Here is a 14,662-nt window from a genome sequence, read left to right as displayed (position 1 = left end):
CAGCAGCCCACAAGCAGGGAAAGCCCCTCCCTCTCCCGCTTGCTGCTCACCAGCAAACAGCTTCTTGTGAGGAGGGGTGTTTCTCATCAGTGCCCCCTGCCTCAGGTGCATGTTTTGGCAATAAAAGGCAGCCAAACCTCCCCCCCCCACACTGTGAAGTTCAGAGCAACCAAAGAGTAAATGGAGCTTTTTTGCCAGAGGTTTCCCACATACTTTCCAATCAATATATCTGTCACAAACAGGGCAGCCCTCAATATGTGGAATTTGACGATTCTGCAAAAATATATATGATCCAATTAAATCACAGTATTAAAAAGATGCTTTCTATTCCACAGGTATCAAGCCTTTTTTTACTGTACAGCAAAGCATGACTGTTTAAACGTCGCCACAAGACGTGCTCTCCTGTAGAACCAGGAGCCAGGTGGTATTTTCCATTTCATGAGCTGAGCTGTCTCCTCAAGAAGGTTTCCTCTGGGAAACCTCAAGACAAAAAGTGGTATTGGGATTTTCCTTTCCTGCTTCTGTTTTGATGCCTGTGTTTTTCCTTATGTTAATCTGCTGGCTACCTGGGAGGGGTCAGTGGAGGTGATGCTTTTCCCCCTGGAGGAATGGGGCCAACATGGAGGAACTGCCAGTCTGTGGGTCCAGTTGGGCTAGCTAGGCCTCCCCCTTTGGCCATCCACACACAATCCAGGGGTTCTTGTGGTTCTTGAATTGCAGGGGTGGACTAGATGACCCCTGGGGTGCCTTCCAACTCTACAATTCTATTATCCCTGCTCTCGCCCTCCCTTTGCAGATCCCTCTTCTCCCCAGCCGTCCGTGCCCCCTGCAGTCAACATCTTGCTGCTTTAGAAGAAACATAGCATGCCACTGAATTCGCTCTTGCCAATTTCAAAAAATAAACAGATGACAGGCTTTTTGTATAAATAAATATTCCTTTACGATAAGCACAGTGTTAGAAGTAGGGGGCAATAAACTTCCAGGAGCCCCTTCTCCTGCTGGCATCTGCTCTGAGAGACAGACAATGGCTTCAATACAAAGGAAGGTTTTGGCAATTTTAGTTGGTGGGGAAGCTTAATTTACGATGGCATAAGTGTCCCCTAAAAATAAATTGATTCAAAATGTAAACACAGCAGCAAGATTTGAAGTCAGCAGCACCCACTGGGCTCATCCAGACACCCTTTTATATTGTATTTCTAGGCACAGGTCCACACGTTAAAGCTCCATGTTCCAGTGCTTTTGTTTTGTTTTTGTTTTTTTGCCCCAGTGCTTTCCCACGAAAACCCGCTCTTTACCACTGAATCGGAACAAAAAAGCAAGCCAAGAAAAACCAGAATTTCCATTTGTTCTGATTCAGTGTTAAAGAGTGGGTTTTCCTGGAGAAAGTGGTGGGGCAAAGAACAACCACAACAGGCTTGAAAGAGTGAATCTGTGCCTGGAAAGCACAGAGCAAATGTTTAGTGTGGATGAGCCCACTCTTAGCTCTGCCAATATTTTCAAATAAAAACTGCCCAGGCTCTCTTACATTAGTTACGTTGCAGCTTGGGATCTCCTCGAATGAGACCTGGCCTCTCTCAAACTCCCAGGCTGTGAAGAAGAGGGAGGGGGCAAATAAACAGAGAAGGGGCTCCCATGGGTGCCTGTCCCCTTCCCCACTTTTTTGACCTTGTCTACTAAAAGGTTCTGTGAGAGGCAGGCCCCTGGATCTCCTTCCCTAGAGAAGCCAGAATGGCTCCCTCTTTGTTATCCTTCTGCCCACAGGTGAGGACTGCTTTATTCTGACACACCTTTGGGAACTGATTTTCTTTTCTTTTAAGGAAAGGGCATTTAATAGGTCTATGCTGTTTTTATTATCTGTTTTCTAATATATTAAGTTTTTTATTGTTTTGATTTTACTAGAGTTTAATTCCTTTTTAATGCTGATCTTTTCTATGTTTTTAGCTTTTCTTGTATTTTATTTATGTTGTTTTTAATTTGTGCAAGCCACCTCTAGTCTCTGGGGCTCTCCTTTTCCTTTCTCAACCTGCCCATGAAAGACGGAAAGGGGAAGATTTCTGCTCCGAGGTGACACAGAGGGCAACCCAAATATCAGGGAAGCCAGCTTCCTCCTCGCCCAATTGCAAGGCTGCCTGTAAGCCACTCCTGGCTTCTCCATTTCTGAGAGGAGAAGGGATGTGTGTTGCTGTGTGACCAACATTACAGAGTCTCCTCCTCCTCCGCCTCCTCTCTGGAGACAAGGAGCAAGAAGGCCAGAGTAGGTTCTGGTTCTTTCCCCAACAGGCTGCCCTTTGACCTCTTGCCATTGAGGAGGGATCTCCCCTTTGTGGCAGTGCAACAGCTGGTTCATTTCGCATGCTAGGCGAGGGGAGGAGGTGTTGGGATGGCAAGCAGCTTGGAGGTGGGCTGATTCCATAAAGTCTGCCCCCCTCGGGAGGAAGGACGATGATCAGCCTTTCATGAGCAAATCATGACATTAAGGATTCCAGGCACAACCTCTGTCCTGCCTACAGAGTGGTGAGGGGTCTCTCTGTGTGTATTTGTGTGCTTACAGATGGGCAAAGAGCAGCAGGGCTTGAAGAGGGGGTGTCTCTTGGCCTCTCTTGTCTGGTCACCTCCAATGAATCATGGAATTGTATAGCTGAAAGGGACCACGAGGGCCATTGAGTCCAACTCTCTGCAACACAGGAATTACAGCTAAAGAATCCCTGATGGGTAGCCATCCAAACCTCTGTTTAAAGACCTCCAGGGAAGGTTAGTCCACCATCTTCCAAGGAAGTTCTATCAACATTTGAGGTCTTGTTTCAAGACTTTGGAGCTGTGGGGCTCTAGCCCATTTTTTGATTGGAATCTGTAACTCAAAGGGCTACCTTGGAGGTGGCTCCTTCTCCCTGCAGTGGATGAGAATTTGTCAGGGCTGGTAGTTTCACAGGTGTTGGTGGGCACTACCCAACAAGGTGTCCAAACCAGTCATACCTCCGCTTACGTATTCCTCCGCTTACATAAACTTCGGGATATGAAAATGACAAACCCAGAAGTATATTTCTGGGTTTTTGCCACGCATGCATGCGCAGAAGTGGTTTCTCCAGTTACTGAAACCTCGGGATCCGACCGGAGCTCTGGAACGGATCCAGTCAGCAACTGGGAGTACAGGACACCTGTCCTAAGAGCTGTAGTACGCCCTCCAGCCACCTACTGTGGTGGCGCTGCAGAGCCCCAGAGATCAGGCCAGCAGCTCTGTATGCTTGCAAGGGACCCCAGGCTCTTCTCCCTCCTCAGTGAATTTTTCTGAGTGGCTGTCCTCCCACGCCTAAGGTTTAGCTAGTCCCTGGTTGAAGGGTTAAGAAGTGGATGCTGAGAGAGAAGGCCTTTGGGTGGGGCCCCCAAAATTTTGGAAGGGGGGGGGCTCTAGGCAAAGACCTTTTAATTTTTATCCCAGGCTTTTAAAAAGTGGTTTTAAAAAGTATTCAATGGTCTGAATTAATTCACAATAATTGCATCTTAATCTTTGCATCTCACTGTGATTTGAACGTGTGTGTTAGCTCTACTTGATGTTTTGTGACTCTCTCTGCTATATTATTAGACTGTGGCTTAAGTTGGATGAACTCTGCCCTGAGATGGCTGTTCGTAGGATTGTTATGCTGTTTATTGAAGCTCAATGGATTTGTGATTATAATTTGTTTTTTCAACTTTTAATCGCCCAGATAACTTTCTTGATGGGACATCTGACAAGTGCAAATATGTAAAGAAATATATGTCTCACCTATCTCCCAAGGAGTTTTTCGGCAGCCTTCCTGGCTCATCTTCTTCCCTGTTTTCTCTTCACAGGTGAGGCAGGTGAAGCTGAGAGAGAAAAGAAAGAAAGAAAGAAAGAAAGAAAGAAAGAAAGAAAGAAAGAAAGGCAGAGACGGAGATAGAGAGAGGCCCTCAAAAGGGACAAACATGCCTAATTCTTTTTTATAAAATTCTGTCCATTAAAAAAACCACACAAATGGTAAGAGCACTCAGCACTAAATCTCCTGGACCTCTATGCCTGCAACTTGACAGAGGTTAACCAGTATGATGGGGCTACCTTGTGAATGCCAATTTTATTCACATCTGCTAAAATACAGAGCTGGGGGGGGGAGTTAATAGATTTTTTAAAAATCTGAATAGCTAATGTGGGTGGGTAGATATAACAAAGCAAGCTCAGATGCACCTCATCCTATCAAGCAGCCTATGAATTGCCTTGGAGTGAGATGGGCTGTTTTCTGAAGCACTGAACTGGAGTCTGGATATAAAAGATGAAGAGGGATTTGTGTTGTGTACATTGAGGCAAAGGCCAGCTGTGTCCCTGAGCTCTGCCCTTTCTGGTAGCAGAGAGAACTTTGCAGCTGGAAAGGCCAGCTAAGATTAGCAGCACTGCCTGGGTGAAGAGACTTTGGTTCTACCCCTACGTCTTTTTCAAAGGATGAGACTAGGCGGTTGTTGTGGCCTGCCCTCTTTCCCCCCAAAATGGTTGCATGCTGGTTTAGATCCCGACTCTTAGCGAGCCTGACCCAAGTGTATGTTAGGTAAGCTGCTTTGTTAAATAACATTATCTGATTTCTAGTGGTGCGTCTGATGGAAAACAACATGGTAATTTTGGGATGCTGCTGATTAGATGAAAATGATATTGCATCAAAGTTGCTGCTGATTTATTATGGAAAAACGGCAAGCGGAGCGCAATTCTCCACTAGGATGCTTAATTAAAGCTCCCTCCATAAAAAAAACCCCCTGTATCCTCCAAGGCCCTGTATCTTTGCCGGGTGTGAAAAGAACAAAGGGTGATGGGTATCTTAGTCAAACTGCCACACGACATGTTTATTGCAGCCCATTCTGAACCCCTCAGTGCAAAAGCAGCTGCCCTCACAGGGCTGTCCAGAGTGGACCAAGAGGACCTGGCAGGTGCGCTGAGGGCATTTAGAGGGTGATGATGATGGGCTGCATGCCTTTATTCGTTCAAATGAGGAGATCCGGGAGGAGACTTGTCTGGGAAGAATAGGAAGCTGAAGGGGGCCAGCATTTTTGTCAAGGGCTATTAAACCATCACCTTGGGGTGTGTCACTCTCATCACCCGCTCCCAAAGAAGCTGAGTCTCTTAGCAATAATTCATCTGAAACAGAAAAACAGGAGAATTTGAAATGTCCCTGTGTGGCGAAGAAGGGGATTCTGAGAATCTGCAAGAAGGGCTCCTTAAACGCTACCCTGGGCGAGCAGAGAAGTTGCCTCCAGCTTGCAGAACTTACTGAGATGATGGCAAGACTGGTGATTTGGCACAGTGGCATAGTTGGCTGTCCACTTGAATATTACCATTGAACACAACCTCCCATTTTTATACAAAAAGTGTCTGTGTGTGTGTGTGTATGTGCTTGTATTGTGCGCTACTCTAATAAAATAGCTTGCTTGGACTGTGCTGCAGCTGCAACCCTGCCCTCCTTGGTGAGTACTTTGGAGAAGGCTTGCATCTTCTGTGTCTGGGATGCCCCCTGCAGCTCCTGAGGGCATTCCCTGGATGGAATGCAACAGAGACCACTATCTCTACTACTCTGAAATTTGGCAGGCTTCATCCCCTATAATTGTTTGTGATTTGCATCCAACTCAGCCAGAAAATGAAAAAGTTTTGGATTTCCCCTTTGTTTTTAAAAATAAAACTTTATAAGGTACTTCACATGAAAAGTTCTAGATCTATCTCCTTTCAGCCTTAATCCACCCCAAAGGGGCTGAGATGCCTGTGAATATCATCCACCTCTGTGAAAAAGAGGAAAAACCACATTATAGCTGTTTTTTATTTCCTCATTGTAGTGAATGGGAGGGGGAGAGATTCGTTTTTAACAGATCTAATTCAGTCCTGAATAACGAGTCAAATTGGAATGACACAGAGCAGTCATGAAACAGACTGGGCTGCTTTCCAAAGGTACAGGTACAAGTTGGATCTTGTGGCTGATGCACACACCTCTGCTGTGCACCTTGGGATGCATATCTTAGCTACCATCTGCAAGCTGATAACTAGTTCTCAGTCAGTCTCCAACACTATATTCTCAAACAGCACAATCCCATACACATTTATGTAGAAATCCATCCTATGTGGCCAACTCACAGGGAAAGCCTAATTAAGATAATAACGGTTGCAATCCTTTGGACCCTGGGAGGATGTCCCAGTGGCCATATCACATACTGGATCTCCCTCTCCAGTGTTGGAGAGAGAGCACTCTGGTGTTGCTACACATTTGAATCAAGTTAGGCACGGCTTTGACAAGGTATATATGTACGAGGTATGCTCTTCCTTTAATGCTTCTAGTCAGGCTTCTAAGTACAAACGCTGTTATCTCTCCATTATAAATTGCCTTTACATTATTGCAATGTTGTCCTCAAATGCTGTGTCATTAATGCAATGTCGTCCACACTTTAATGCCCTCAGTGTAATATGAATCAGTTATGAATAGGTCTAGTTACAGGTAGGTAGCTGTGTTGGTCTGCTGTAGTCAAAACAAAATAAAATAATCCTTCCAGTAGCACTTTAGAGACCAACTAAGTTTGCTATCGGTATGAGCTTTCGTGTGCATGATATCTGAAGAAGTGTGCATGCACACGAAAGCTCATACCAATAACAAACTCAATTGGTCTCTAAGGTGCTACTGGAAGGAATTTTTTTAGTTATGAATAGGGTGAGTGAAGACTATACTGAGCTCAGATAAGGACAACTCTGCTCCTAGGAAAGAAGCCACAGACCGTGTTCATCTCATCACAAAATTTGGAATCCCATCAATTCAATACTGGGCAAAGATGCAGGTCAAAGTCTCAGACACCTAATCTCCTCAAAACCATAAGGAACAGCACTCAGCCTTGCAGTTCCTTGAAACTGGCATTCAGAAGCATCACTGCCTTGTTCTGTATACTGCTGTCCCCAAACACGAGGCATTGGGAGAGGCTCCCGGGGCTGTCCTTGCACAGAGGTTGGCTGCTGGGTGGGTGGGCAGCTCTACTGGGAGAGCTGGAGGGGGCAGGCATGCTGAGGCTCACAGACACCCAAGAGGTCTGGAGGTGCCACCTGGTCAGGGAAAGTGAGCCTGGTTGGATCAAGATTCAGGACAGACAAAAGAAAGTCCTTCTTCATGTGGTGCATAGTTATACTAGGGAACTCACACGCACTGTGATGGCCACCAATAAAAGAGGATCGGGCAGATTCATAGAGGAGAGGGCTTTCAATCGTTACTAGCTGTGATGGCTGTGCTCTGCCTCCACAGTCAGAGGCAGCAGTTCCTCTGAACACCAGTTGCTGAAAACCACAGGAGGGGAGAGGGCTCTTGTGCTCAGGTCCTGCTTTCAGGTTTCCCATCATGGGCATGTGGTAGACCACTGTGAGAAGAGGGTGATGGACTAGATGGAGCCCCTTTGGCCTGATTCAGCAGGCTCTTCTGATGGTCTTAAGCCTACCCTCACTTTGTTCCAGAAACCTCGCCTGCTTGCTGGATTGCTTTGCTTCAGGCAGGAGAAGGAACTTCACAACTTACTGTGGGATTCAGATCTGGGGAGGGGGGGGGGATGATATTTCCTTTATTTTGCAAGCCATATTTTCTTTCTTTTGTTTTTCACTGTGTGCGGAGGGAACAGTTGAAAGGGCAAGCAGGCTACCATATTTGAGGCTCCCCACAAAATTTATTTTCTGTTGTGGTTGGATTAATCCAAATTTGCTTTCAGCTTTTTTGCTTCTGCCTCAAAAGATAGGTGGCCATTGAGGGAGGCTTGTGTGCCCAAAACCCAGTCCCCCCGCCCCCGCAGTGGCTTGTGCTCCCCCTCCCCCCAGTTCCAGTGACGCCGTGATCAAAGCATCAACATTCACACAATGCAACCCGGCTCCCTTTTTTAGACCAAACGAAAATACACACACCAGACACTTCGCTCGAGTGTGACTGCATGTTCTTATCACTTTGCTTAACAGGAAAGCTCTTGCAAGGGGAGGGGGGTATGAAGAACAGCTGAGGTGGCAGCAGGACCCTTCAGAGCCATGGGGAGGGGGAGCAGAGGCCCTGCTGGGGCTTCCCTGCAGGGGGGCCATATGCAGGAGCTGTGCCTTAGGGGAGACAAGAAGGCTTGTGCACCTTCTAAGCCTCAGGGACTCTCCAGGGTAGTTCAGGCCGGACAGACCCAGGTAGAAACTGCTTCATCCCTAAACCCAGCAGGAGGTGCAGAGAGGAGAGAGCCTGGCAGATGCTTGGAGAGCTCCTGGGGATCCCTGTTTTTCTTACTGACCAAATACAGTGGAACCTCGGTTTTCAAATGTAATCCGTTCCGGAAGACCGTTCGACTTCTGAAACGTTCAAAAACCGAGGCGCAAAGGGTTGTCAGCAAATTCAACTGAGAAAATTGAAAAACACACAGTGGAAGCCGTTTGACTTCCAAGGTGCATTTGAAAATGGAAGCACTTACTTCCAGGTTTTCAGCATTTGGGTTTCGAAATGTTCTTCAATGGAGACGTTCGAGAACTGAGGTTCCACTGTATTCCTGTTTGTGAGTAAGAAGGAAATAAAATTGGAACAGAGGAACAGCACAATGGATGGGATATTGTGCGTTTCCAGAGATGCCTCCTTAAAATAGTGCAGAGTGAGGTGTGGTTGAGGACCCAGAATCCTGGCCAAAACTTGTGGTGGTACCAATCTGCACGGCAACAAGCGGAAGAAAACACAATACACCTGTCCCTTGAAGAAAATGATAAGTCTGTGGTGGGGATTACCAAGGTAATGTGTTTGAATATGTTCTACAGAGATGGAACTTCTTGCTTGTTTTAGCTGAAATAACTCATGACATCCAGTTCTGGCACTTTCTGAGCAACTGCCAAAACCAGAAAGTGATCTAACAGGACAACAAAATGTTGGGGAAAGGATTTGGGTGATCATATTGATCCCATGAAATGGGAATGAATATGGAACAAGGTGACTATGAAATCAGTCTCAGCACAGATTCAGAACCAACTTTGAAAATAATATTTAGGTAGTGCTACACACCAGGGATTTTATTAACCCCAGTCTGTCCTCAAAATGCTGGTGCTTGAAAAAACATAAAGCCACGCCTTTCCACTTATGGTGGGAGTGTCACCCAGGCAGCTTTTGGGGAGATGGCATTCCTGGAAATCAATTTAATTGCAACACGATAATTGATACCAATTTCTTCATTAGCTTTACTGGGGCTGTGGGCTGAGCCAAGTGATGATGGCTTGTATAAAGTATTGATTCTATATTTAGTGATAGCTGCCAGGAAGGTTATCACAAGAAAATGGAACTATTTAGAGGGATCTATATCATACAACATAATAAAAAGGATTTATGATATCATGAAATCTGGCCCATGTTTATTTTGGAAAAGTTAACTCAAAATTTAAGTTACAGATAGGTAGCCGTGTTGGTCTGCCATAGTCAAAACAAAAAAAATTCCTTCCAGTAGCACCTTAAAGAACTGACTTAGTTGGTCTTTAAGGTGCTACTGGAAGGAATTTTTTTTGTTTTCAAAATTTAAGGTATGCTAGAGGACAAAAAAAAAATTCATTTTCAACCACATGACATCAATTTATTTTCTAAATGAATGATGATTAAAATGTTCAAATGCCTCCTGTGAAATATGCTGAGATTTGGAATTTTACCCCCCTCCAAAACACCAATAATAATGATTACATTTCCCAGGGATTGTGTATTTAACAACCAAATGACTCAGATCAATTCAATTGTATTGTACTTTTTTCTAGTATGCTGTTGAATAATATGTTCTTGCAAATAAAAATAAACAAGTAATGGTACCACTCCATACTGCCTTGGTCAGGTCCCATCTGGAGTTCTGTGTCCAGTTCTGGGCACCACAGTTTCAGAAGGGTATAGAAAAGCTTGAACACGTGCAGAGGAGGGCGACCAAGATGATCAAGGGCCTAGAAAGCAAACCTTTTGAGGAACGGCTAAGGAAGTTGGGGATGTCATAGGACAGCTGTCTTAAAATATTTGAAGGGCTGTCCCATGGAAGACGGAGCAAGCTTGTGTTCTGCTGCTCCAGAGGGTAGGATCTGAACTAATGAACTCAAAAGACAAGAGAGAAGGTTCCAACTAAATAAACATTAGGAAGAACTTTCTGATTATAAGAGCTGTTCAACCTTGGAATGCACAAGCTGGGAGAGTGGTGGACTCTTATTCATTGGAGGTTTTTTAAAAGAGAGGTTGGGTGGCCACCAATCAGCGATTCTTTACCTGTGATCCCTGAATTGCAAGGGGTTGGACTAGATGACTCTTGCAGTCCCTTTCCAACTCTATAATTCTATGATTCTAAGAAAGGAACAAACAGGAGCAGGCTGTTGTAGATGCCTTTCAAGTCCAGCAGCCAAAGCCAAGTGGCTGAGGGTGAACAGGAACAAAAGCCTTGCAAGCTTCTGATCAAATGCGTGAAGCACAGAGGGTGGGCCTGGCCCCTGGAAGCAAGAACCCTGCTTTCACCCAGCTCCAAGAAACAGTCTTGGACTTCGAAAGGGCCTTCCCAGCCCCACTGTGCTCCTGTGCGTGGCTCCAAGGGGGCCTTGTTCCCCCAGGCGCTTGCATTTTCAAGCAGTGTAAAAATCTCTCTGCTGTGATTGCAGAGACAGGTTGGATCTTTCTCTCTCATCACTGCGAAGGGCTCCCTGCTGGGTGCAATCAGGAGCATCAGCCGGCAGCACTGCAAGTCCTAGGATTCAGGAGGAGCCACTTGCCTCGCTGAGACTAAATTCAGACACAAGTTTGTTATCAACTGCAGGCAGTATCACAAACACGCCCCGTTTCAAAGCCTTTGCAAAGCATTGCAGGTTCTCATCTTGCTAACATAGCAGGGATTTTGCAGAGCCCCGGCAGAGAGGCATTAAAGTTTAAGCATCTAAAATGAGGTCCAGAGCTGGCCAATTCTCTGCTGGCATTCTTATAAATGTGACAGTTTCCAGGGTCTTGTCTTTCTTGGAGATTTTTCTCTCTGTGATTCCATTCCCACATTGGAAGAACATCTGCCTTCTTCAAATGGGTAGATGGTGGGCATAAATTTTTTTTGGGGAAAGTGCTTAGGCCTTAATTTGTGCACAGACAATGATGATGTGTCCTCCACACTTTGATGTGATGTGCCAACATCCTCTTAGGGAAAAGTTGTGTAAGATTCCCCCGCATGCCTCTGAAGGAAACACAATTTCTCATGATGCTTCACTGAAACTTGGCCAGCTCTGATAAGGGTGTGTGTGTGTAGCAAAGTACAGCAAAATCCATATTTTCACTTTGTATTCTTACAGATCTGGGGTAACAGAGTTTGGGGGTACAAGGGCACCCATAATAACTGCTAGAGTTTGGGAACGCTAGAAATCAATACAGTATTACCTCGGTTTAAGAACAGCCCTGTTTATGAACTATTCGGTCTAAGAACTCTGCAAAACTGGAAGTAGTGTCCCGGTTTGTGAACTTTACCTTGGTCTAAGAACAGAAGCTGAATGGTGGAAGGGCACCAGTGGTGGGAGGCCTCATTAGAGAAAGCACGCCTTGGTTTAAGAATGGTTTTGGTTTAAGAACGGACTTCTGGAACGGATTAAGTACGTAAACCGAGGTACCACTGTAGATGGTAGAATTTAGATAACATTTGGAGCATTGAAGGGAAGTTGCCAGAGGTTAGATTTAAAATGCAGACTAAACCAGAAAATCCCCTGAGGAGAAGGGCCATCAAGGTATAATTACTGGACAATGGCCGGTCATTGACCCTCTGCCTGAATTCTGGGTAAATATGGTGGTACCTCAGTTTTTGAGTATCTCAGAAGCTGATGTTTTGGGACCCAAACACCAAAAACCTGGAGGTAATTGTTTCCGTTTTTGAATGCGCCTTGAAAGTCAAAAGGCTTCCGCTGAATGTTTTTCTTTTTTCTCCTTTAACTTTGACAACCACCCTTGCTCCTTGGTTTTTGAATGTTTCAGAAGTCGAAAGGTCTTCTGGAACGGATTATGTTTGACAACCAAGGTACCACTGTAGCAGGTTACTGGAAGTGTGATGTCACACAGGAAAAAGGTGTTCTTTTGAAATTTATAGGTTGGAGAAGAAGGGGGAAGACTGAATAAGCAGCCGTGAAGGCCAGAATCTTCTTGGCGAGCAGGCAGGCTGGGAGAGGGGCATGGAGATATCTGGAAATCCAGTGCTGGGCTGCTGTGAAAGATGGGCTCCTCCAGAGATGTGAATGCTGTGAAATCTCTCTCCATTGAAAGCTCCCAGTCTAAATATGTGTAAATAAATCATATTTCAAAGACACAGCAGACTCCACTGTGCCTCATTTCCCCCGAAAGGAACACAAACCCTGGTTGAGTGCTAGGACCCCTTGTAATCTCATGCACTGCTCAACAGAAATTGGAGTGGCCAGGAACAATGTGTTAAAGGCTAATGTTCATGCAGTGCATAGTTAAACTATGGAACTCCATCCCACCGGAGGCAGTGATGGCCACCAACCTAGATGGCCTTAGAAGAGGGTTCAACAAATTCATGGAGGGGGAAAGAGCTGTCAATGGCTACTAGCCATGATGGCCGTGCTCTGCCTCCACGGGCAGAGGCACCATGCCAGTTGCTGGAAACCACAGAAGGGGAGAGTTCCTCTGGTTCTCGAATCCTGTTTGTGGGTTTCCCACAGGCATCTGGTTGGGCACTGTGAGGACAGGATGCTGGACCAGATGGGTCATTGGCCTGATCCAGCAGAAAGCCCAATTGAACACAAAGGGACTTAAATATGAGCAGACATGCACCAGATTGTGCTAGAAGTACTGAGATGGTTTAGAAAATTCATATGGATTCCTGCATCTAGGAAGGGAGCCCCGCCCCCACCAGTGCTGCACTCTCACACCCACGTGGTGAAATTGCACCCTGCAAACAGTTAAAGAGCCCTCCTACCCAAGCTAATTAAGACCCCTCCTACATTAAGATAGCAAAACAGTTGGCGAGTTGAAAATGCAAAGATATTTTAAATGGTCTGTTCTATTTTTGGAGGGAGAGATGGGATTGCATTTCACTCATCTTTTGCTAACCAGCAGCAAATTGAGGCCCCATCACCCCTTTGGTTGCTGTACCTCAGTATTAAGCTATGCAAGGTGGTCTATTTATTGACGTGTAGCTTCTGAGGGCTAAATGGAAGCTGTAAAAACCAAGCAAGCCCAAGAAGCCATCTTCTGAGCAGAAGCCCCAGCAAAAGGGGGTCGCTTCAAATGGGCTCAACTGGAGTTCCCTCTCCTCCTGCAATTCATATGCTCTTCAGGCCTGCAGTCTTGAAACTATAAAAATCTTATTTCTATAAGGGCTTTATTGTTGCCCAGATAGTCAATAGTGTCATTTCTATTCAGATCTTTGGTGGGGAAGTTGGAGGAAATGAGCCAGACAGGGGAGGGCTATAAATAAAGCTCACTTGTGTGGCTGCTGGCCCAACGGCTGGCTTTTGAAAGTGGCGGCAGAAGCAGAGATGTCACTTTGAGAAGAGCTTGGCTCGCTGTCATTTAGGCCATGGCTGGTGCGTCCCCCGTGAATGAGGGGTGCATTTGCTTAGAGTTCAGGCCACAGCAAAACCAGAACCCATGCTTTGGAAAGTGGAGGGGGCGGGGAGAGAAAGAATCAGACATCTCAATTGTACACAGAAAGCAGCACTCCAGATAGGGAGACAAATCACCCAAGATGCTTGACCCAGAGCTGGAAGGTGTGAAGAGGAGGGCAACCACAATGACCAAGGGTCAGGAAACCAAGCCTTATGAAGCGGAGTGGTTGAGAAAGTTGGGTCTGTTTAGCCTGGAGAAGAGAAGACTGAGAAGGGTATGACAGCCACCTTTAAAGATCTGAAGGGCTGTCTCATGGAGGATGGAGCAAGCTTGTTCTCTGCTCCTCCAGAGAAGGGGATTCCAACCAATGGATTCAAATGACAAGAAAGGAAATTCTGACAAACTTTCGGATGGTAAGAGCTGTTCAAGAGTGGAACAGATTCCCTTGGAAGGTGGTGGACTCTCCTTCCTTGGAGGTTTTAAAGCAGAGGTTGGATGGCCATCTGTCAGGGTTGTTGTTGTTTTGTGATTCCTTCATTGCAGGGGGTTAGACTAAATGACAGTCCCTTCAGTCCCTTCCGACTCTACAATTCCATGATTCTTTGATTGTCTGGCATGACCCAGCAAACTCCTTGCAAAACATTGGCATTGAACCCACCAGTTCTTCAGCCAACAGAACATACCTTCATAGGAGAGCCATTGGCTTGATCCAGCAAGCTCTTCTTGTGTTTTTATCTGGATTGAGCTCCGCTTGTTCACCTTTATTCCTCCCCCAAATCACTTCTAGTCACTTGTTCAAGAGTTCCACAGCCCTGGGATGAGCGGGTGGAGAAAGAACTGTGTGTGCCATCTGCATATGGATGACCACGAGTCCTCTGAAGGATGTTTCCTAGCTGCCTCATGTAGTTTTTGAATGGCGGAGTGGATAAGAAGGAACCTTGAAACACCTTGTGGGCCAAAGTCCACAGGCTGGCACAGAAGGCCACACTCAGACCCTTCTGTCACCAGCAGCCCCTTGTGGGAGATCAACAGCTAAGGAAGGCTGGAGGCAATGCAATACTATGTCAACCCCCCACCCAAAGCCCAATTCAGCCAGTTGGCCC

This window comes from Podarcis gaigeae, assembly GCF_964106915.1.
Source record: "Podarcis gaigeae genome assembly, chromosome: 8".
NCBI lineage: Eukaryota > Metazoa > Chordata > Lepidosauria > Squamata > Lacertidae > Podarcis > Podarcis gaigeae.
Note: the sequence above shows the minus strand (reverse complement) of the source record.